We start from the raw sequence: 25057 nt of genomic DNA, 5'->3' as shown, positions 1-25057 counted from the left end.
GGAATGAAGGGTTTGCATCTCAGTTTGGGGTGCTATGTAATGGCCTTTCGCTGAGTCTCTGTGAGCCTAATGGATAGGAAGATATACTAAATATTAAGGTAGCAGTGGGGATACCAAAGCAGATAGTTAAATAAATAAAATAATTAGCGATGTCCCCAGATTTCACAATTGTCAAACAGAAAATCATAATTTTGTGTTATTTTAGTAAAATATGGAGCTAGGTCAGAACTATCTGTGGTACATTTGATTCTAAAAACAACAAAATAGTTATTACAATCATTGTTATTGGACATCCCTGCTATTGAAATACTTACAATTGTCATTTTAACAGCAAAACAGCAAAAAGGAAGTCTGTACCCCAAAAGATGCAGCAAACCAAATGATTGAAGGCCTGAAGAAGGAGCTGATGGCAAAGCAAGCATCTTTAGAGGTAAATTATTTAAGTGAGTCATTTTGAGTTGAAGTAATAACTTTTATGTGACTTTTTCTGCCACAGAGGATGCAGATTATTTTATCTTGTATTTGACACAGTATAATTTTTAATAATTTTCTTTTGGTGTAGTCAACTACCGAAAAGGAAGTGTCATCAGATGAGGACCTACTGCCCAGAAACTGGAGTAAGGCGCAGCTGCAAATAAAGGAACTTAAAATAGAGAACAAGAGACTGAAAGAAAACAATGTTGAAGAGATACTAGAAGCCATGAGAGGTAATCTTATGAATTAAAGTTTTATGAAATAAAGTAAAACAAATACTTTGCCCTTGTGTAGACAAGATCACACAAAAATGCAGAGAATATAAAGCAATATCAAATTTGTTAAGGAACAGTACACCCAAAATGAAAATAATTATTGTCTCCCATCACCTAATGTAATGGAGTTGAATGGGTACGTGTTTGTGGAGGTATATATTTGAAACACAGCAACCAAAGAATACGAGCCAAGCAGAGACAGTTGGCCAGTGATACCATTCCATGGTATCTGTTATATTTGGGTGACAGCAGACAGTGAATGTCGCATAAACATCCAACCCCTACCAAGTCACACTGAAACTATCTGGACTGATTAATTGCAGTGCAAAAAAGTGAAGAAATCTTTGCCCCACTCAAAGATAGTGCGTAAGAATGGCAGTTTTGGTTGGTCCGTCTGTCTGTCTATTCAACACTTAACTTCAAGACATCATATCTTGATACCGATTTTAAAGATTCAAATGAAAACACATTCATTCTGCCTAGAGGATGAATCCTGACAACTTTGGTGACCTCGTGACCTTTCCTCTAGTGCCACCTTCAGGCCAGAATGTTCAAACCCTGTTCACCCACTGCCTGCATTCTCCCAGCATCCACCAAGAGAGCAGGGCACCAGTGATGGAGGGGTACTGGTATTTTTGGTGAACTACTCCTCAAAGGACTTAAAGTATTGGTTCCATAAAAAAAATCCAGCTGCTTTCATTTGCCTTAGCTTTTGAATTTTTCGCTAATGATATTTCATTTCCAGATTGAGACTTGCTGGCCAGAGTTTTACAAATGTCATAATTTAAACTGGAAGATTTCCCTGGGTCCTTAGATAGTATTAATGAGATCCTAGGAAAAGGCCAAAAATGTGGCACTAAATTGTCAAAAGTTGGTCTTATATTGAATGTCAGTTAGCATTAAAAAGTCTTAAAATGTCTTATGAAACCTGCAGACACACATTTTTCTTCTCTTCAAGTGACTATTGTGATGTTTGGTTTTTGTCTCAAAATGCAGTCATGAGACTAAAAGCTTTTACACCCTTGTCTTATAATCATCTATATCTTCATTCTCAGAGTTCCGGTAGTAGTGACAAAGTTGAAAGAAGTAATTGATAAAGTCACCATCCACACCTCAACACCTGCAATCACCTGGTCAACACCCACAACATCTGTAGACTTACCAGCTTCTGCATGTGTTTCTCCTCAGGTTGTGTCTGATGATATGGTAAATATCTTGCATGCATAGACGTTACAGTCCGTGTGGGAATATTTGTATTATTTGCGGTAAATCTGTAAATTAACCAATGCGGCGGTTACTATAAACATTACATGTACCTGGAAAATCTGCATATTCAACTGTAAGGTGAATTTGCAAGTTAACTAGTTATTATTTGCATATTGCCTGACCAAACAGGAAATCTGGGAGGCATTCACACATTTCCCAATGGTTAATGTGGATGGAGACGCTACAGTGCAGCTTGGCCATGCTCTGCCTTGCGTGGCACAGTAGAATTTTGCACCCTCAATAATTCTTTCCTTGTGAAATGTGGGAATGCGTTCCAGTTTTCCTGTCTGGTCGGGGAATAATAACGTAATTTTTTCTCTTACTGTACATATTAACTATTTGATCCCCTGCTGATTTTTCAGGATTTTTTGTTGTTATTCTGTCTCTCACTGTTTTAATAAACCTACCATTAACATTGTAGACTGATCATTACTTTGTCAGTGGGCAAACGTTCAAAATCAGCAGTGGATCAAAGAAAAATTCCCTCAATGTATACTGCACAGTTTCTGAGGGAATGTGTATCATTATTTTATCACAATGTATAACCAATTGCAAACTAACTGATCACTCAATTGTTTTGCAGGTGTCTCTTGTGGCAGGCTCTGATGTCCAAGTCCCTTTAAGAAAGCTTAAATGTCTGCGGACTGCAAATCCATCAGTCTACATCGGGGACCTTGCCGTGCTTGTCTATGACAGGGAAACACTGTCCCATTCAAGTTTGACAGGGAGACAATCAGGGGCACACAAAGACGTGGAATCAAAGCCACAACTTGATAATACAAAACTAGATGCTATAAACGGTGAGTACATTTAATTTAAAAAAATCCTACACAACTCATTTAGTTTTTTTTTTTTTTACAAAATTACTGTTCCATGTTGGAGGTTCCAAAATTGTACAAAAACTGAATGTTCCAAACATTGTGTGAAAAACCTCTAATCTCTAAAAGTCTAATTTGGGATCATCAGTTTGAAAGTGGCAAAAAATTAAAAGTCTCACAATGCTCAGTGCTGCAAACAAAATAACCATTAAGGCTCTAAAAAACGAATCCTAATCTATGTGAAGGTAGACATTTAAAGGACATTTTCATCTGTCTTTAAATATAACAATTTTGCATTAGTGTTCAGAAACTTATCTGATCAAAATCAAGCTCAAGTTGAATTGCACATTCCAACATGCTGCTTTGACTGTTTTATCATGTTAATTCTGGATGGTGAATTTTAGCTTGGGAAAAAAAACGCTAAAGTAATGTTTTGTTTTGTTTATGTCTGTGTGTGTATGTGTGTTTTAACTCACAGGCCATGCTCTGTCAAAGTTCCCTGACATCAGCATTCAAGATGTGAGACGTATCATAAGAAAAAAATGCAACAATGAAAGCTACAACAAACAAACCACTGAAAAGAAGATATGAAAATAATTTTTGTTTCCATTTAGTTGATCATTTTTGGGTTGGATTTGTGGTTCCTCTGCATCAGGATGGCCATTGAACAGGGAAGAACTTGTAGAGAAGTACAACTGTTTTGTAGCCAGCCAGTGACTGATTTCAGAGAGGCTCTTGCATGACATATTCTAATATTAACCTACCCTAAAGACTGTTTATACTGTGTGTTTATTTTGTTTTGAACTGGGATGTCGATTTCAGTTTTCATTGTTATGTTTTGGCGTCCAATACAATATTTGTTAGAAAATTCTGATTTATGTGATTTTTATGTGTATTGTCCACTGGTAGTGGTACAAGTGAATTAACTTCAAGTCCACTTCAAGTACAGTTAAAGGTATATTTCAAGCGTGAAAAATAATACCTAGATAGAAACCTAGTAGTGTACTTTAAAGTTAAAAAAGAATGTATAAATAGTAAACTATAAATATGATGTTAACTTACTACAGTAATATACTTGCAGTGTAAAAACTATCAAACTAGTAGTTTACTGAGAGTATACTTAAAAGTGTATTTTCATAAACGAAAATGTTGGCTGGAAGTATATGACTAGTAAACTAAAGGTATACTTATAAATTCACTTAAAGACAACTTAGTTGTATACTTGAAATATAAAAACTATTAAACTACTAGTTTACTGAGAGTATACTTATAAGTGTATATTCATAAACAATAAAGTGCCCTAGAAATAAATTAATAGTAAACTACCAGTATACCTATAAGTTCACTTGTAGTATATTTGCAGTACAAAATAAAACTTAGATGTAAACTAGTTCTTTACTCAAACTGTACTACTCTTAGACTTCAAGTATACTTAAAAGTATACTTTTATAAACTAAAAAGAGTGCCAATTTAGTCCCAAGAAGTGTTAAAATAGTACACTTACAAGTATACTAATAGTACATTGATATTAGTATACTTACTACATCAAGTATACTTGGGAAATATACTTGAACGTTACTTAAGTATACTTAATAAAATTTACTTGAAGTATACTTATTTTTGGTAAGGGATTGCATAGCCTACTGATGGCAGAGTTGGATCAATTAGTCAAGCTATATTATAGACTTTCAGTAACAAAGAAATACTATCAACTATTAGCTAATTATGACAGAATTATAATTAGCATACGAATTTAAAAGAGAATTTGCAAGCGGATAGGTCTTTTTAGAAAAAAAAAATTATCCAATTTGCGCGATGTACTCGCTTTTGTCCAACATGAATTGACAACCAGTGGAAAAATGCAAGGTTATCGCTGGCTTCACCTACGCGCGATTCATCGAGGTTTCGTGGTTTCCCATAAGACGGATTATTAAACTTTATTCTTGATATTTAATGAGTTTATTCTCAAGATTGTATTTCGACTTTTTTTCTCTAAATTTAACGAGTTTAATCTCGCATTATAATTACTTTAATGTCGAGATGTTTTTTTTTTTATTTTTATTATTGCTTGGCACTAATCCTCTTCCGTAAAAGTGTCCGGGTGAAACAGTATGCTATTTTTATTTACCCGCCACGGTGGCCGGTAGGTGATGCGAGTTTACCCGCCACAACACAAAATCACCCGCATTTGGCTGGTGGCGGGTGCTAATTTCCATCCCTGGTAACATCGTTAGCTAACTTGTCTAAATCGTGTTTCTTAGTGCATCAACAAGTTAGAATGTTATTTAAATGTGCTTATTCCTTGTAACTTTTATCAACTGATACGTAAAGTTAGCTAAATCGTGTTTCTTTTTGTAACGTTATCCACATCATGTCCCCCTCCCACTGGTGAAAAATGTGGTTAGAATTCCAAGCGATATTACAAGTTTCAACGTTTATTTGTCAAATGCACTGAGCAACACAGCGTCATCCTGAACAATTAAATTATTGTGACATGGCACCCGACAAGCTGTACACTCACTTCTTTACATTGTAGCAAAGTGTCATTTCTTCAGTGCTGTCACATGAAAATATATACTCAAATATTAAAATATGTGAGGGGTGTACTCACTTTTGTGACATAGTGTACACAATGTAAACTAGCAGCAATTTGGTAGAATTATTGAACATTATAGACACATGAGTGTAATAAGCTAATGAATGGTGACACTATAGCACACTACAACTACTTAGTGAGAATTATGAAGAAAAATATATACACAGCAAAAATATAGCAAGAAGAGAAAGCAATAATATACATAACACTGAACACTAGCAGCAGTTTAGAAAGAGTACTGTAAACTAGCAGCAATATTGGTGGTGGTATTGAAATTATAGATAAGCCTATGGAAAGTATGGCAAAAAAATACATAATGTAAACTAACAGCAATTTTTTGAAAGAGTAGGATGGGAAGTATGAACGGTATGGTAGAGGTACTGAATATTATAGACACTTAGTACAGCAGTGATGATGAGTCATCATTCATGACATTAGATGGCATCGCACTAGATACATTTCTATAAACGTTGCCGCCAACAAAGTGGTCCATGTATGGCAAAATGTACAACAAAGACTGTACATCAAGTGGTCCGTGATGACAGTAAAGCCCTGTGCAGATACGGCAAAGCAGAATCTATTAGTACAGTTTATAACAAAAACAAGCATAACAGAGCCTAGTCGTGTATAATTATAGCCTACTAATAGTAGATACATATGGTACTAATGCATTTTACGCTCCCCCCTTAGTGCTCCATCTCTCCTTTCATATTCTGCTCGCAGGTAATAAGAGATGAGTGGATGGTTCCTGCCCTCCATATACGCGTTGTTGACGTTTGATAATTTTTTTCAAACTATGAGTGGCTTCAGTTTAATATGTTGCAGTTTCATTGACCAAAACACGCTATAACAGTATTTGGCTTGTTTTTGAAGCTGCGGTTGCTTGTTTGACTCGCGAGAGTTGGCAAAACTGAACACGCATGCGCAACCGTTTGAAGATATGCCCGGGATACCTAAGGCCTATTTTACAGCGTGTGTGGCAGTGAGCGGAGTGAGTTTTGGAACAACGTTTTTGGACTTCGGATAGTAGAGAGGTAAACGTCATTTCATTTAGATGGTTATGTTATTGATTAAAGGCAGTATTGTTCGATATGATTAATTAGGTCAGTTTCGCAAATACAGCATTTTTATATAGCAAGGTAGCCTAGCTAACTTTTCAACATAAGTTTACTGTGAAATGCGACCTCGTTTTTGTCGCTTGATGTTTTCTTCAATTGTTCAGCTTAATATTTAGCTAGCCATGTTCATGGCTAGCTCAATATTAAGACGCATGGTTAATGCTTTAGCCCCTATTTGACTCCTAATTGTTTCCCTAAATAAGAGGAAATCTACAAGTAGATGGACATAAAACTATATTGAGATTTTCTGTCTGGAGGCACTTACATATTTTTCCGATGTATTCAGGCTAATTGTCGACCACATTGTAAGGTTTGCTTGATTCGTAGGGTGGAGTATAATAATGCGTTCCATTTACCTCGGAAGTTTTAATGACGGCACTCCCGAGTTGATCGCTTTCCGGTGTCCAAAGTCTTTAAACAAAATGGACGCCCGCATTAAAGCCTTTGTTTGCCGTTTCGGAATATATACGTTGTTTTTCGATTTTATTTCATTGTGTAGAAAAAAAATTTGTCCGCTTTTTAATAGCCCATTACGTAACCGGTAGCCTAACCTGTAACCTGAACGGACAAGTGCTCTTCATAATATTGTAACATTTACTATAAACGTCATTTTCCTATTTATAACACTAGTCTTCTTAATGGCGTACATATAATGTCCGTTTTTACAAGGTGCTACCATCTTGGATTACAAACTCTGGGCTAGTGGGGTTGTTCTGACTTTCTGAGTTGGAATTCCGACTTGAGGGGGCATTCCAGTTGAAACTTCCGACTTCGAACTCGGAGATTCCGACCTCCGAGTACAAATGGAACGCGCTATAAAGTGCTGGTGTTTTTTCTTGGGTTGTAACGGTACACAAAGCAGATTTAAAGTTGCCGTTCTGTACGATTTCAGTACTGTGGATTTTTTTGGCTTTTATGATTTATGCGATGCGGATAACGGAATTTGGTCATAAAAATGGAATTAACTGTCAAATGTGGAATCGTGTAGAATAAAGAATTTGGCTGATGTTCCAGAAACACAAAGTAGGCCTCATTATAGTAGTAACCTCAATGATCTACTAAATTTCAAATTAAAGAGGCCGGAAAGATGTTTTAAGTTTTTTCCTTCTATAGGCTTAGTTGTATTTGTCATTGAGTCACGTTTCATAATATCACCTAATATTCAAGCTGCTTGCCCTAGTTTAAAAGAAATCGCCAGAAAACAGGTGTTATTTGGTCACTTGCATTCAAATTTTAGCCAATTGTTCCACATCGCAATACCATACTGGCCGATAGTCAACAAGCTTTCAATGCACTGTTGGTTTGCATACTGTCATTAATAGTTTGTTTTATCCAATATTACAGAACTCCTTTAGGTGCCGTTTGAGGAAGACAAAAGGAAGGCATACTGCTGTGACGTGGTCAGCTGTGTGTTCTCCTAAATTATTTGGACATTCATACAAATCATGCCTACTGTTTGGTCAAACTTTGAGCAGCATCCTGACTGTAAGGCTAGTCCTAGAAATCTATGTCCTTGGAATTCTCTTCTACAAATTTTGAGAAATCAGCAAGAATTTTGGGAGTCTTTCCATTTGATATGTGTAATTGAGGTTACACCTGTACTAGCTGAGCTTAAGGCACTTTCATTGAGTGGGAGTTACAAAGGGAATGCCACCAAGTTAAGATATCTGGTCTCTGTTGCACAGAACAAGCCTTCATTAGCTGATGGTTCCCAGCATGACATTGTAGAAGTCTGGGGTAATCTTATTGATGTTGTGAATAGGGAAATGAAATATCTAGGTGTACGAGATGAGGACAACCTGGCTCAACTCTTTGCCATTAAGGTTCGAAGTGTTGTAAAAATTCTTGAAGGCATTGAAGGAAGGTGTCCTGAGTGTAACATGCACCCCAGAGATTCAGATGATCCAGCTCAGTTTGTGTTTCAGGTACATCTCAATAGAAATCATAATAATCTGCAGGCATTAATAGATCGTGAGCTGGCTAAAACGGAGGATAATGAGGCCAGGAGGTGTATACTCTGTGCTGTCAGGACAAATGATAAAAGTAGGAATTGGAAAGTGTCAATTCAACATCTCCTTACCCATACCCCAAAAATCTTTTTCATTCAGCTAGTCAGATTTGATGAAAATTTGCAGAAGGATTTCTCCTTTGTCAAAGTCCCCTTTCAGCTCAAAGTACAAGAGGACTATTATGACCTGAACAGTGTGGTTAACCAGGAAGGAAATATGAGTGCAGGACACTACTATGCCATTGTAAACAAATGTGGAAAATGGTATCTCTTCAATGATTTTGCATCACCTAATATTGTCACAGCACAGGCAGTCAATACAAATAACAATTACATCCTTATTTACAAAAAGAACACATCTGGTCCAAGCCCCAGTCAGTCAGCTTGGAAAGCAGTAACTGGAAAGCAGGAAACAAAAGTGATTTTGAGGGAGAAGCATGCAAGTCAAAAGCATGAGGTTCCTCATATCCAACCTCTGTTGTTTGAGGGAAAACTGGGCCCTGTAATGTCATCAACATCTCAAATTAGTGAGCTGCAGGGGGAGGGGACAGAGGTTAAATTGAAGGAGGGGAATAAAAAGAGGAGTCTCTCAAACTCTGACCAAACCAAAAAACATGAACAATTCCATACAAAAGGTAATTTGTCTGGAATACTTAACCACAATGTCAAAGACATTTGCAGCAGCTGTAAAAAAGAGATCAGGAAGAGTCTTGTGCAACATCTCAATAAGTCCCTAAATTGTCAGACCAACTATGACATGGATTTACTGCGAAAGGAGAAGCAGAGAGAGACTCAGAGAAATAAAGCACGTAAAAAGAGAGCTAGGCAGATGGAGAGAGACCCAGAAGCTGGAAGAGCTAAGCATGCTGCTGCTGAACGTGCTTCTAGGCAGAAACGGATCGGGAGAGACTCAGAAGCCGCAAGAGCTAAGCATGCTGCTGCTGAACGTGCTTCTAGGCAGAAACGGATCGGGAGAGACTCAGAAGCCGCAAGAGCTAAGCATGCTGCTGCTCAACGTGCTTCTAGGCAGAAACGGATCGAGAGAGATGCAGAAGCCGTAAGAGCTAAGCATGCTGCTGCTCAACGTGCTTCTAGGCAGAAACGGATAGAGAGAGACGCAGAAACCTCAAGAGCTAAGCATACTGCTGCTCAGCATGTCTCTAGGGAGAAACTGATCGAGACAGACACAGAAACTGCAAGAGCAAAACATGCTGCTGCTCAGTGTGTTTCTAAGCATAACGATATGGGAGAATCAAAAATAGAAAATGCATACAGGAACAACTAGAGATGCGTCCAGAGGATTACACAATGTCCAAGGCAGATAGAAAGGCAATCTTAAGAATAAGACTTAATGAGCCAATAAGTAGTACAGCTATAGGCAGAATAGGAGCATTTAGAGACCATATCCGGGATGGACCAATTTTTGTATGTGTAAATTGTAGGAGGATTAGGTTTTATAACCAGGTAAAGAAATATAACACTTTTTTGGATTTCCAAAAATAAACCTAATCAGAAATGTGATTATGATAAATTACTAAGAATTAAGGGATATTTCTGGATTTGTCACAACTAACTTAATTCTTAGCAAAGAAAAACAACCTCTAATGTGTCCTTCAAACAATCTGACATTATAGGTAGGGATGAACTTCAATTATCAGAACTAGAAATGCCATGATAGCTCTGATTATTTCTTTCCAGATGATTTACCAACTCCCCAAATCAAGGTGGAATGGAACAAAGATGCAACTAGTGAATATTTCTATATTTGAGTGATATTAGTAAGGCTAACAGCATTTCCTAGGATGCCTCAGGAAGCTTGTATTATAAAAGTCCAAATAAAGAGTCCATGAAAACATGACTTTATTCATCAACATATTTTGACTGTAACACAAATTTTTTTTATCACAGGGTCAAGCCACCCTATGTCTATAATCGCTACACCACGGTGTTATACCGACACTGTACAAACGTATAGCACCTCGTCATTAGGTCATATCATTTCTTATTAAATGTAACTCCACCACAAATAGCATCTTTGTAATGTATGGCTTTTGCCACTGGCCTTTTAGTTCCTTACAAGCAAGGTCTCCGGTGTCTGTCGAGGCGGCAATCCCCGAACCCGGTGGTGGACACCGGAAGTAAGGGATGCCGTCAAGCTGAAGAAGGAGTCCTATCAGGCCTGGTTGGCTTGTGGGACTCCTGAGGCGGCTGACGGGTACCGACAGGCCAAGCGGACTGCAGCCCGGGTGGTTGTGGAGGCAAAAACTCGGACCTGGGAGGAGTTCGGTGAGGCCATGGAGAAGGACTATCGGCTGGCCTCGAAGAGATTCTGGCAAACCGTCCGGCGCCTCAGGAGAGGGGAAACAGTGCCCTACCAACGCTGTTTACAGTAGAGGTGGGCAGCTGTTGACCTCAACTGGGGATGTCGTCGGGCGGTGGAAGGAGTACTTCGAGGATCTCCTCAATCCCGCTGTCACGTCTTCCATTGAGGAAGCAGAGGATGAGGACTCAAAGGTGGACTCGTCCATCACCCGGGCTGAAGTCACTGAGGTGATCATTGAAGTAATTGATTGCTTAAAAACAAGTAATGTCTATAATATTTAGTCAACCCTCGCTGATAAAAATGGGGTAGGCCAAAAGTTGTGTAGCTCTCACTATGACACTACATTTCAACAGCAGCAGATACTGGTGTCCAAAATGACCATAAAGTTGAATAAACGCCTCACTAAAGTTTGAACAAAAACTGAACATTAGAGCCATCATGAAGGTAGGATATATTGCATGCTTGTGGAATAAGACTTCATTTGTTTTAGCTAGGTGCATAGCTCTGCCCTTTCGTAGCAACCATAGCCACTTTGTGGTCATTCTGTGAGGAGGGTGGTATCACAAAAAAAGTTAATGCTATTGACTGATTTGTGGGTTTCAGAATCACTCTAAAACAGTTCTAATGCGTAACTTTTATTTATACTATGAATACATTGTTACATGAGGTTCCTTCTATATGCTGATATTGAAGTTAAACTTAATTATGTCTCAGTTCTTGTTAAGGAACATTTTTACGACAGCCAAAGTGGCTCTGGATTTCTGGCATGGTGACTCAAGACAATTCAGAGAAAGACAAAACTTGCGTCCAAGGAACGGAAAACACACAGCAGTGGGAGGTGATCCAATACATGAGAGGGAGCTGCCTCGGATTGGTGGTCAGTTGGATGTAGAGCACTGTAAAGAGGTCATATCCTGGAGGAACCACATCAGTGACAGAGAAATCGTCCTGCAGAAGATGGAGACCTTTGAGTACAGACCGCACCTCATCCACAATCCTGATGACTCACACACTGTACTGTGTTTCCAAGGCTACTGGACACTAAAGGGCTGGTAAGTATTGGCATCCTCTTCTGTAACCACAAATCGTAGATATAAGCTTAGTATGTGATTGTGAGAAATGTAGATTAAACCAAACATATTACTTAATTTCTATGTTGCTGCAGATATGTCAAGATTTTAGCCTCCTCTTTGGACCAGAAACCCACTGCCAAACTGCTTGAGAGGAATTCATCCTATAAAGGAAAGGTGATCAGAGAGCAGAGAGTCTCACGCCGGTGCTGCAGAGTGTGCTGAAGTCTGCCAGGAATCAGTACAATGATGAATGATGAGGATCGCCCAGGTAGTCATTCAACAGCCAAATAAAGTACGGTCATACACCGTACTTATGATAACTTAACACCACTGATAAATTAAGATGGCCCTTTTAGGCCCACAAACCCTGTAGATTAATTAGCCTGGAAATTAAGTTTTAAAAGGAAACTTGTGATTCAAATAACACTCAGGACCTTTTTTTTTTATTCATACAGAGTGGGACAGTGATATGGCATATTTCCTGCTGCTCCTGCTTAAGTCCCTTGCGAAGAAACACCAATTTGCTGTTGCCTATCATTGGGAATCATTGTCTGCCAAAGGTATTGAGTCTGGGCCCGTCAAATCAAAAATACTGGCTGATGTTGGAAATGGTGATTTGATTTCAGAGCATTTTCTAATTCTCTCCGATAAGTGTCACAACCTGGGTTAAACACAATGGTATTGAATATCATGTTGGCCTTGTTGTTTGCACATTTTGTTCGAGATGCCAGTTTCCATATTTCTGAGAAAGAAGGTCTATTTTTTGGTGTCGGGAATGGAGACTACATTTTTAGAGCATTTTCATGCTTTATGTTGTTGACAACATTCATAATGTTTCAGTTGTTACACCTCATGATTTGAGGGAGTTTAAGCCCTTTGATGTCCAAATGTCATATGGTACAGACACATTTTTCTATGTTGTGCCAGATGGCTGCATTCTATAGAGCAAGCAAGAGTTGTGAGCTACCTCATGTTCTGAGCAGTATTATACAAGGTCATTGTACAGGGCTTTTTGTCCTGTTAAATGTGAAGCTCTTGTTAAAGGTAAAATAACTGGAGTACTTTCTGAAGTGATTATTTCTCAAAAGTGGTGGGATGGTTACAGACTGTAGTTGTAAAATTTTTTATAGTGTACATTTTCACTCTAATCATGTTAATCCCAATGGACCATGTACCCTGTATCAGTAGCATACTCAACATTAGTTGTTACTGATCACTGGTGTGGTGTTGACCAGTTACTCCATGAGTGTCTCTAACAATGAACATCGACTTAGGGTTGACATACATTTTAATATTTTTTACTCTGAGTTTGTTGATTAACACTGTCATAGTGTTTATAATTTTAACTTGTTCATAATTGTTAATTTAACACTTTAATGGTGGTTCCCATATAAACCCTTGGTGAGTGTTAATTTTAACTCTGATGGTGTTAAATTTGCGATTTCAAATGTATGTCATTATGTGCCAAATGTATAGCTTATATTACATTACTGCAATTTGTGTGCGTCTGTCACATACATTTCGAGAAATCACTTGTGCTCCAACAGTGGTGATTGAGCTTATCCCCATTTTGTGTCTGTCATTCATCACCATTTGTTCTTTCATCTTTTTCAGACTGGACTGAAAAGACGGATGTAGAAACCCAGACACAATTAGCATAATTTTAACTGTTAATTATTTCTGTTGTGATGTGATCTGATTGTGATAATTTAGAAATGTGTATTTTTTATTTTGACTGTTCTCCTTTATTGCTGATGGTACATTGTAGTGGTGTTAATGTAGAAATGTAAAAATCTTTTCAGGATATGTAAATGTTAAAATATGTTCATTTAATGTTTTTATTCATTATTTTGATAACTTATTGCTGTTAGGTTAATTTTGGAATGTACATTTTTGTATTTTGACTGGTTATTTATTGCTGTAGTTAGATAGTATTGATGGTAATTTTGGAATGTTTGTCTTGTTATTTTGATACAAATATATTTGATGTACATTGTATATAGTAGTATTGTTAAAAGATTTTAAGAGAAGCTATTCCCTGTCGGATCAAGCATGCACTTCATCCTTCAACGCCTTGCTAATCCACAACCTAGTGCCTGGAATGTTATTTGTGTATCAGAAATGTACATTTAACGCATTCAATTGGAAATTGATTATTGTAGATTGCTAATCGCACGGCCTTCTATGCTGGCCTAGAGATGTTCCGATTCAGACATTTATATTTTTTATGATTTCATATATATTTTTGTTAATGCCATATGTATTTTACAAAAGTCGTCCCAATGAATCTATTAACGTAATGTAATTGCTACTCTCCCCTTCATTTGCCCTCAGGGCCGCAGACAGGAATGACAGGGCCCGGGGCAGAATTTTACGTTTAGGACCCAAACCATGGGCCAAAAAATATTAATAATTATATTACTGTCCAAAAAACAGGTCATAAACGTTTACACCACAGGTAATTGTCATATCTTTTCAATTAATATCCTACTTAGTCTCAATCAACAATTACTTAACTGCTACACATATTTAGACATTCTCTTTTAGATTGGTCCTTCCATTTCTGTGCTCCTAGTTTTGGTTTCATGGTGGCAATGTTTTAGTCGGATACCTACAGTATCCGACTAACTCAGAGTCTGACAACATTCTTTTTAGCGTTACCAACGTTGATTTATTTCAGTAATTCCATTCAAAAAGTGAAACTTGTATAATCTATTCATTCCACACAGACTGATATATTTAGTGTTTATTTCTTTTAATTGTGATGATTATAACTGACAACTAATGAAAATCCCAAATTCAGTTTCTCCGAAACTTAGAATATTACTTAAGACCAATACAAAAAAAAGATTTTTAGAAATGTTGGCTAACTGTATGAACATGTACAGGACTCAATACTTAGTTGGGGCTCCTTTTGCCTGAATTACTGCAGCAATATGGCGTGGCATGGAGTCGATCAGTCTGTGGCACTGCTCAGGTGTTATGAGAGCCCAAGTTGCTCTGATAGTGGCCTTCAGCTCTTCTGCATTGTTGGGTCTGGCGTATCGCATCTTCCTCTTCACAATACCCCATAGATTTTCGATAGGGTTAAGGTCAGGCGAGTTTGCTGGCCAATTAAGAACAGGGATACCATGGTCCTTAAACTAGGTACTGGTAGCTTTGGCACTGTGTGGAGGTGCCATGTCCTGTTGGAAAATGAAATCTGCTTCTCCATAAAGTTGGTCAGCAGCAGGAAGCATGAAGTGCTCTAAAACTTCCTGGTAGACGGCTGCGTTGACCTTGGACCTCAGAAAACAGAGTGGACCAACACCAGCAGATGACATGGCACCCCAAACCATCACTGGCTGTGGAAACTTTACACTGGACTTCAAGCAACGTGGATTCTGTGCCTCTCCTCTTCCTCCAGACTCTGGGACCTTGATTTCCAAAGGAAATGCAAAATGTACTTTCATCAGAGAACATAACTCAGCAGCAGTCCAGTCCTTTTTGTCTTTAGCCTAGGCGAGACGCTTCTGATGCTGTGTCTTGTTCAAGAGTGGCTTGACACAAGGAATGCGACAGCTGAAACCCATGTATTGCATACGTCTGTGCGTGGTGGTTCTTGAAGCACTGACTCCGGTTGCAGTCCACTCTTTGTGAATCTCCCCCATGTTTTTGAATGGGTTTTGTTTCACAATCCTCTCCAGGGTGCGGTTATCCCTATTGCTTATACACTTTTTTCTACCACATCTTTTCCTTCCCTTCGCCTCTCTATTAATGTGCTTGGACACAGAGCTCTGTGAACAGCCAGCCTCTTTAGCAATGACCTATTGTGTCTTACCCTCCTTGTGCAAGGTGTCAATGGTCGCCTTTTGGACAGCTGTCAAGTCAGCAGTCTTCCCCATGATTGTGAGCCTACAGAACTAGACTGAGAGACCATTTAAAGGCCTTTACAGGTGTTTTGAGTTAATTAGCTGATTAGAGTGTGGCACCAGGTGTCTTCAATATTGAACCTTTTCACAATATTCAAATTTTCTGAGAGACTGAATTTGGGTTTATTGTTCAGTTCCCATCTAACGCAGTTGCAAAACTGCATGTTTCACAAGAACATGTTTGTTTCGATTTGAAGTCAACATATTTCAGCGTCTCCTGTTCAGAGAAAGAGAGATCCGGTTAATTATTTTTCTTTTTAAGTTTTAACAATGTTTTTAATGACCTCTTACTGAGATGAATGGGTCAAAGACTAAATCTGTTTTGAAATAATAAACGAAATCAAAATGAACTAACGTGTTGTGCTCACGGTCAGGATTGAACTCTGGACAACTGCGTAGTAGGCCATCTCTGACAACTACACTATTGAAGAATGTGAATGTCTTGTTGACGTGATTTAATCTAGAATGTTAAAACCATAGTGCATCCTGGTGCCATGTGTTCTCTAGGTAAGCGACAAACACACACCCGGCCATCCACGTGATGTAAAAGAAAACGGGATTCATCAGACCGGGCCACCTTCTTCCATTGCTCTGTAGTCCATTTCTGATGTTCATGTGCCCATTGTAGGCGCTTTTGGAAGTGGACGGGTCAGCATGGGCACCATGGCTTGTCTGCGGCTACGCAGCCCCATACGCAACAAACTGCAATGCACTGTGTGTTCTGACACCTTTCTATCAGTACCAGCATTAGCATTTGAGCTACAGTAACTCGTCTGTTGGATCGGACCACATGGGCCAGCCTTCGCTTCCCATGTGTATCAATGAGCCTTGGCCGCTCATTGAGCCTTGGTCATTTTTATTTGCTATATTCGCTTAAAAGGTCAATGAAATGTATAAACATGAAGTAGTTTTAACATTATAATAAGAAAACTCACATTTAAAAAGGTTCCTTGCAATTATTTTGTATTTTTCACACAATATAATGGGTACATGCTGGGTTATTGACATTATAGGAGAAAATTATAGGTTTTTCCAAAATAAATCCAGTGTATGGTAATTATTTAACCTTTAATTTTGTAGAAATTATGTCACACCAAAGGACAATTTTAAGAAACTAGTAATGGAAACTGGTTATTAAATAGAACATAAACTTGAAAGTATCCTTATACATTTTTAATTAGTTTAGAGTTAGTTTATTGCAATTACATATTTGGAATTTTAACATATTTTTTTGTTTTCCCCATGTTCAAGCTTTATGGCAACTACCTAAATCCTAACTAATTGTGCCTGTGTTGAGGATTGATCCCAGATCCAGTGTGTGGGAGGCCATGTATCTAATCACTACGCCAATGAAGAAGTTGAATTTGGTTGCTCACTTACCCCATTTAGTCAGTAAGAGACATTTGTTTTTCTTAGTCGAAATAATGTGTAACAGAATGGTTATTACATTTTTGCGGAAATAATTTTGGGCAACAGAACATTTAATGATGGAACTAAAGTGTACTCTTGTACAAAGATTACTGCAGATGGCTAGATAATAGCAATAGTACTTTACAGTACCTATAATGAATACATTGACTCCAATAACTCCATGGCTGGTTGGTTTCTTTAGAAAACAACCTAAATCAATATGACGGGTTGGGAGTCAGGGTCAATGTATCCCACAATTTACATTCATTTCCAGGGGGGTCACGCCGACCTGTCAGCAATATGTCCCCCCTAATTCTACACCCCTGATTTTGTCCTGTACATACTGGTGACAAATTAATTTAAAAAATGTGGAGGAACGCATAGTACAATTGAACACCTAAGAAAATGTTTTGACCAAAGTGTTAGACTGCGTTCTGTACCACCATCATCAAAACACTAATTGTGGGAATATTTTTCATAAGACTGGTGTTCCATCCCTCCAGTAGAGTTCCAGAGACGCACAGAATCCATGCCAAGGTGCACTGAAGTTGTTCTGTTGGCATGTTGTGGCCCAACACCTTTCTGACATGTTTCATGTTGGTTTTTCCTTCAATCTGTCCATTATTTGTAATTTCTTTACCTACATATGGTATATAATGAATTAATATCTCATAAGAGGAAATTAAATTCAAAACTTGAGCATTTTATTGTTTTTGAAGATTACAAAACAATATAAACAAAATCAATATTTTTCATCCACTTTCTCAAACTAAATACATCGGCACAATTAAAAAGGATTAGGCTGTTCAGACTTATTATTTAAAATGAACAAAACTGTATGTTATGGCTAAATCTTAATGAAAATCTTAAAAAATTTAACAAAACAAGAAACCAGGTTCAGCCGGCCAGCAGTTAAAAGCAAGAAATGTGGTTACCCTCCCTGGATCCAAACCCAGGTCTCCCACCTAAGAGGGTGTAGCTTTAACCACTACACCATATCTGCAGCATTTCAACATTAGATTTGGACCAAATGTGTACAACTGGCAATTAAATTATAAATTCTTTAAAAACGTACATGAAAATGGGAAAAAGTTACAGGCCAATAATTTACTCAAATGTGAATGTGTATTTATTTTTTTACAATAATTGCCTTTTAGTATAAATCACAATTCCTTGGTTAAATCAATTATCACAAGTAGTGTTCTTAAATTCACAATAACCAGTACACACACAAGCATTTTGTTAATAATATCTCAGAATCATTAATTAAGACATTCTGAAGTGTTCCTTCAAAGTTAGGTAACAGGATTAACATTAGGTGCAAATGTTTTGAAAAATCACCACATACCTATTTTAGCACCAGAGTGACTAAATAATCTCTAATTCTCATTACCTATTTATTTGCCCATGACAGAGAGAGCTCATAGTAGCAGGATTCGATTGTTACTACTGTTCTAGTAGTTAACCCTTAGTTGACATGACTGAAGAATTATCTTGTTTCCATACATCATGTCCGATTGTTAATGTTTTGGTCTAGGATGACTGCTACGTTTATTTAAGAGTTTATGGTTGGGTGTGTTGGGAGTAAAGTATTATGAATTCTGAATTGTTATACCAGTGGAAAGTTGAAAGCACGCCTCAAGCTGTGAGTGTGGATTCCAGACTGCAGGACTTACAATAGCCCCTATTTTAAAACCATCCATCTATGTTTTTCCATTGGATACTAAATCAAAAGGTTCATGACAAATCCTGTTTCTCCAGACATTTCCACAGCTCTGTAAAATGCCTTGTCTTGCGCACATGCTGGCCATTAAGTTATAATGTAGAACACTTCTGGCGCTATCCAGACACAATCCTCTGGCCGTCGATTCCCTCAATAAAGCTCACTCAGCAACAGCATATATGTATTTATATTAAGAATACATACATTTTCAAAAGCAGTGTCATGGCAGCAGTGATGCAACTTACAAGTAACCCAAAATATTACATGCAATTTTGTGAATAACACTGCATCTCACTACTTGACTGACTGCTGACATACATACTGCATTGTTAGTTTGCCATCAAGAGTCTAATCACAGTTTTCTCAGTGTACAACAATGCAGTCCATCTGAACAGCTCAACCTAACTAAAAGTCTCACTCACAATGCAATGCCCATACACCATGCAAATACGAAAAGTCCCACCCACAATTTATTTTGCAATGCACAAACACATAATTTACAGCTATGGAAAAAAGAAAGGCCACTGCTTTCCAAAAAAGTGGAAAAGGAATGTTTTGAGTGAGGAACAGAAGGGTTAAAATGAAGAGACCACTGCAAATTGAACGATTCTGTTCCTCACTCAAAACATTCCAACAACAGACTCCCTCAGATTTCCACACACAAACTGTAGTTATATCTGCATGATGTGTCACTGCTGACCACTGGATCAAACTATTGTGAGGCAAAGGGCGGTGGGTCGCAATAATTTTAAACATAAAAATTAGCTTTCATTGCGTTTTATTCAAATTATTGAAATTATAGGTATTTTTACAGGATGGCAAATCTGTCCGAAACTGGCAAATGTAAATGACCATCAGGTCTCAGTTACTCACCTTTCTTTATCTTTGGTTTATAAAAAAGCATAGCTGTGCCCACAAACAGGTAACGTAACTTCTAACATTTTTACACAAAGATTTTGACCGGTTGTCAGCTCTTCCAGGAAATGGTAAGATGCTCTATAGTAGTCGCTAATATCATTAGTTTTTTTTGTATTTTGTTTATTGTAGAAAAATATAACTGCTAGTGTTGGCTGCCTAAGTAAACTTTTTTGTCCCGATTTGAATGCTTGCTACCTGGTTAATATCATAGTGTGGTCTTGAAACAATTACAATAAGGAGATAATGTTATAAATACTGTTTGAGCTAAATGTTAGTAAATAAAAGCGCAGTGTGACCAGCCATTGTTATGTCACTCGTATCTAGGCGTTCTAATGGTGCGTTCTAAACAATATGTTCTAATCACACCGGTGTGTTCGTACGCTTCAGGGACCACTCTAGCCTGATTACACCGGTGTGATCGTACGCGCCAAAGAAGCAATTAAACTGTCCTCCTAAAGACTAGATGAGTATCTGGAGCCTCAGCAATTGTTCAATTACAGGCTCAAAATGGCCAGAAACAAAGAACTTTCAGTCTATTCTTGTTCTGAGAAATGTAATCTATTCCATGCAGGAAATTGCCAAGAAACTGAAGATCTTGCACAATGCTGTGTACTACTCCCTTCGCAGAACAGCTCAAACTGGCTCTAACCAGAATAGAAAGAGGAGTGGGAGGCCCCAGTGCACAACTGTGCAAGAGGACAAATACTATAGACTGTCTAGTTTGATAAAAACCGATGCCTCACATGTCCTCAACTGGCAGATTTATTAAATAGTACATGCAAAACACCAGTCTCAACGTCAACAATGAAGAGGCGACTCTGGAATGCTGGCATTCTGGGTGTGCTTTGCTGGTGGTAAAGTGGGAGACAGGGTAAAAGGGATCTTGAAGAAGGAAGGCTTTCACACACTTTACAACACGTTGATACCTGTAGACAACGCTTGATTGGCTCAAATTTCTGCCTACAACAGGACAATGACCCAAAGCACAGCTCCAAACAATGCAAAAACGATTTAGGGAAGAAGCAGTCCGCTGGTATTCTGCCTATAATGAAGTGGCCAGCACAGTCACCGGATCTCAACCCTAATGAGCTGTTGTGGGAGTTGCTTGACCATATGAAACGTAAGAAGTGCCCATCAAGCCAAAACAACTTGTGGGAGGTGCTTCAGGAAGCATGGGGTGAAATCTTAGATTACCTAAACAAATTGACAACTAGAATGCCAAAGGTCAGCAAGGCTGTAATAGCTGCAAGGAGGACTCTTTGATAGAAGCAAAGTTTGAAGGACAGAATTATTATTTTAATGAAAATCATTATTTCCAACCTTGTAAATTACTATATTTCCTATTCATTTTGCTATATTTCCTATTCAAACTCATTTCATGTATGTTTTCATGGAAAACATGGGCAAGTGACCCCAAACCTTTGAACGGTATTGTACCTACTAAGCTACACAGGCCTTTATGACATCACTGAATGTGTGGTTAGGGACAGTGCTTAACCTGCTGGCTTTGACATTGTTACATGGAAGCTGACAGTTTTATCAAAAACATGATTGGGTGTTTTTACAGCCTTAAAGTTCCCTTAAACCGGTCAAACTGATGACATTTTGAACTTTTTCCTGGGAATAATCCCCCTCAAAACAACAGCATTTTACTAGACAATGAGGAGGCACTCTATCTTGCTTTTCCACCCAAACGTATCAAAAATAATACATAATTTGGCTGTACACTCTTGGCCTTCATTTCCCAGGGTTTATTTACACTACGAGAGACAGAATTAAGCACTAGATATCTTAGTTTAAATCATTTCCAAAGCGTTTGAATTCATACCAGCACGTTCAAGGCGCATCACAGGGGATTGTGCATGTCAATCAAGGGAAAATCGAGCAATATGCATTTGCAATGGAAACTATGTCTCACATTTTTGAAGAAAGCACCTTTTCCCTCTTAGAAGGCTAAAATAATTTGTCAATGGGGCTTAGATCATCAAAACATTCTAAAGCAGCACCAATGACCCCACCGTAACAGTTAAATACATTGGATGTCAAGCGTCTTTCAAGAAACCCAAGGACACCGTAAAGCAAAATAAAATAAAATAAATAAAATAAAACAAAGTTTGGGACAGTGATGTCTTTTTTTTTTTTTTTTTTTTTACTCTATACTCCAAAAATGTTCATATAAAATCACATAATTACTGAGGATAAAGGTGCCATTTGTAAAATATTTACTGAACTATTGTAACGGTGAGGTGACGGACGGGTCCGTCATCTCCCGCTTTTCCCGGTTTCCATTCATTCACAAATACATCCCGGGCTGGTTCATTGTCACACGTCTGCAATCACGCACACCAAGTCCCAATTATTTCATTCAGTATGTGTTTAAATGTTTCTCTTCTGCTCCCCTCACTTGTCGGTTATTGTTGTTTGTCGTGTTACGTGTTGGTGAGTGTTTTCCTTTCGTGTGAGTTTGCCACTGCACGTTCCGCAGTTGATTGGCGTTTTTTCATTCCGTTTTATTGTCTGCCGTTCGTTTGTTTTAGTTTGTTAAATAAACATACGTTCGAACGTCCCCTGCCTGCGCCTGGTTCCCTCCACTCCGCCACAGCAATCATGACAACTACTAATATAATCAAACATAAATGACCAGAAGACATCTGTAGTTAATATGTTCAGTTCATTTGAGAAATTTAACAAAAACAGAAAGTGAACTTGAATGCTATTTGGATCTAAATCGACACTATAACAGTGGTTAACCTGAACACTGTGTTGGATCAAAAACTAAGAAAGACATTGACGAAGTACAGACTAAGTGAGCACAACTTAGCCATAGAAACAAGCAGACACAGACAGACATGGCTGCCCAGGGACGAGAGGGTACCCAGTTTACTTTGATATATATATATTTTCTTTATTATCATTCGTTATATTATGATTATAAAATGTATCATTACAGTGGTTGTTGTTATTCTATTCTTTATTGTTGTATTGCTTTGGCAACACTTGAAAATATTCTTGTCATGCCAATGAAGCTTTGGAAATTGTAAATTGGAATGTGACAAGTCATATTATTGTTTATATTCAGTCTTGTTATGTGTTAGTGGAAGAATTCTACACAGTGCCCTTTAAATTATAAATTTAGAGCTTTTGTTACTGATGATAACAGTGCCAGAATTCCAACTGTTAGTAGGTTTGTATTTATATGTGTTTATACATTGTGATTTCTTATTGCAAGTATGATTCTTAAATATGAAATTCAATTCAAAAGCTTAGAACACTGTCTGAAAAATTTACTGTTCAGAAACTAGCAAATATACTGTACATACCTACATATATGTGTCATTAATTTGCCAGGTGAGCACTGCAGTATTTCATTTCCTAAATCAAAAAGTTTAAACAGTTGAAAAACTGAAGATAAGTTAACATTTGTGGGGAAGCAGAGTCTAAGCTGTCATGTTCCAGTATGGAGTATAACCAACATTATTATTGAATTATCATTTTGGATCAAAATGTGAAGGTTGCTTACTTTATAAAGTTTAAAAAAATAAAATATTTAGAATTTTAATTGCTTAACAAACAATCAAAATAGAAACAAACACAACATTGTGGCTGTGCAGACCACAAAAACATAAAATGAAAACAGCCATTAGATGTTTACACGGCAGATTATTCCAGTTAAGATTGGCATATCCGTATGATCTTATCCTGTTCTAAAATGCTGGTCTTATTTTGAGTAATAGAAACGCAGCATATTTGGATGCTCTATTGTGTGCACCATTTATTTCTGGTGAATAAATGTGAAAAATTGTTAGAGCAGATATACTATGGAGATTTTCGGATATTACAATAAACAAATTCTGCCCAAACCATCTTTAACTATAAATTCGGTATGATGTTTATATGTTTATAAACATCCCCCAAATGCAGCCAATCGCGATCGTCAGAGAGTTGTCCCTGCAGTCCCTCAACTCATCTGTATTCACTTGGCATTGAGTCTGAGCAGCACTTGGGCCCTGCAGTGAGATAAGAGAAAGGGCTGCTTGTTAAATTCAGCACAATCAGTTATGCATCAGTAGCATTTGCCAGGTTAACCATCCCATACCTCTTCCCTTTATTCTGGGCCATGAAATTAGACGGGTGATCATTTGCATGGGGGGGGGGGGTATGACAAAGTATAATTAACATGTCTCACATGCAAACACATGTGCAAACACATGTGCAAGAATGGCAGTGCAGGCAATCCCTGTGGACACACAGAAGACACACATCCTCATGACTTTGAAAGCAGTCATTCGCAGACTAAACCCACGCTCAGACATACATGCAAAGCAACCCCCCCCCCCCCACCGTCTTACACACTCAAAGTAAATACTTTGTTTAGTGCAGGGTGATGTATAGAAAGTGGTGATTTCCTGTACTCTACTATAGCACCTTTCATCCCAGGAGCTGCTGGCTCACTGAGGCTTAGCAGCACCTGAAGGTAAATGTATTAATCTGCATTAGAGAGTGTGTGTGGCTGTGCAGTGCTGCTAGTTGATTTAAAGAGCTGGAAGACACAGTGGCTTCATTGTCCACTGCTAAAAAAACAATGAAGGGAACACTTAAATTACACATTGGGGCCTGATGAATTAAATATATTGAAGGTCAAAATCTTTACTGTACACTGAGTAATTTGTTGAGAACAAAAGGACGTAACAATGGTCAATGGAAACCAAAATCACCAACTGATTAAGGGCTGGATTTTAACTCACACCGAAAATCTAAGTAAACAACTGAAATCACAGGCTGTTCCAACAAATAATTTGACTCTGTAGTGTGTATGGCCCCCACGTGCCTGTATGCAGTCCCGACAACATCTGGGCTCCTGATAAGACGGAGGATGGTGTCCAGGGGGATCTCCTCCCAGATCTGGATCAGGGAATCAGTGAGCTCCTGGACAGTCTGTGTCTTGGCGGCATTGGATGCACCAATACATAACGTCCCAGAGGTTCTCAATTGGTTTCAGGTCTGGGGAACGTGAGGGCCAGTCAATGGCATCAATGCCTTCGTCATCTAGGAACTGCCTACATATTTTAGCCACATGAGGCAGGGCATTGTTCTGCACCAGGAGGAACCCTGTGCCCACTGCACCAGCATAAGGGCAGACGATG

At 38.1% G+C, this 25057-nt stretch overlaps 1 protein-coding gene and 1 long non-coding RNA gene across 3 annotated transcripts in view; one reads left to right on the top strand and one right to left on the bottom strand.

Annotated features, from left to right (window-relative positions):
* tacr3a (tachykinin receptor 3a) overlaps positions 1-25057 on the bottom strand; it is a 119271-nt gene that overhangs the window by 86115 nt on the left and 8099 nt on the right. The window lies entirely within an intron of this gene.
* On the top strand, positions 11597-14256 carry LOC117594138. Its single transcript, XR_004575539.1, has 4 exons — positions 11597-11930; positions 12044-12219; positions 12407-12511; positions 13566-14256. It is a non-coding gene; the product is annotated as an uncharacterized LOC117594138 (long non-coding RNA).

This window comes from Esox lucius, chromosome 25 (assembly GCF_011004845.1).
Source record: "Esox lucius isolate fEsoLuc1 chromosome 25, fEsoLuc1.pri, whole genome shotgun sequence".
In the NCBI taxonomy this organism is placed as follows: Eukaryota; Metazoa; Chordata; class Actinopteri; order Esociformes; family Esocidae; genus Esox; species Esox lucius.
The sequence above is the reverse complement of the archived record's forward strand: the minus strand, read 5'-3'. Positions and strand labels throughout refer to the sequence as shown.